Source organism: Petaurus breviceps, unplaced genomic scaffold (genome assembly GCF_028583685.1).
Source record: "Petaurus breviceps papuanus isolate PSGF00001 unplaced genomic scaffold, PetGlider_PUasm1.0 111, whole genome shotgun sequence".
In the NCBI taxonomy this organism is placed as follows: domain Eukaryota; kingdom Metazoa; phylum Chordata; class Mammalia; order Diprotodontia; family Petauridae; genus Petaurus; species Petaurus breviceps.
The window spans coordinates 104,539-105,074 of NW_027185600.1; positions in this window are offsets into that span (position 1 = coordinate 104,539).

Below are 536 nucleotides of genomic sequence, written 5' to 3' on the forward strand. Positions count from 1 at the left end.
TCAATGCCCAGTGGGCTCGTTCTTTCTAGTGTCCTCCATCCCCCTTTCTGCCTCTCTCTCCCTCTGTGCTCTTCCTGTTCTGCCAGCAACTGACCTTGACGGACAGATGGTGAACTAAAGAGAATTGGGCGAGGGGAGTATAGTTGGATAACAATGCTGGTTGATTGGAGTAGTATAGTTGATTATATATCTTTCCGGTTTATACATGGAAAGTTTCACAAGTGAACTTAGGATCACCAGTTTCTTAGGGATGCACTCAGCTAAAAATAGATAACAGCAAAAGACCTTGACTACCAAGGCTGCTTCCTGCAAGCCCAGACTGCTTGTGGGAGATACAGCAATATTGCTTGATACTGATTGCCAAATATTCTTCTTGGGGAAAGATATGGCACACCTGTCCAGAGGGGACTTTGCACCCTCCCAGATCCGAACAAGTCAACAAGTCCAGACTCCAACATAGCTTGACTCCTTGAACTCAGAGGAAGTCACAAGTCTCTGGACTCAGACAGTAGCTCAAGAATCCATTAGACTTCCCC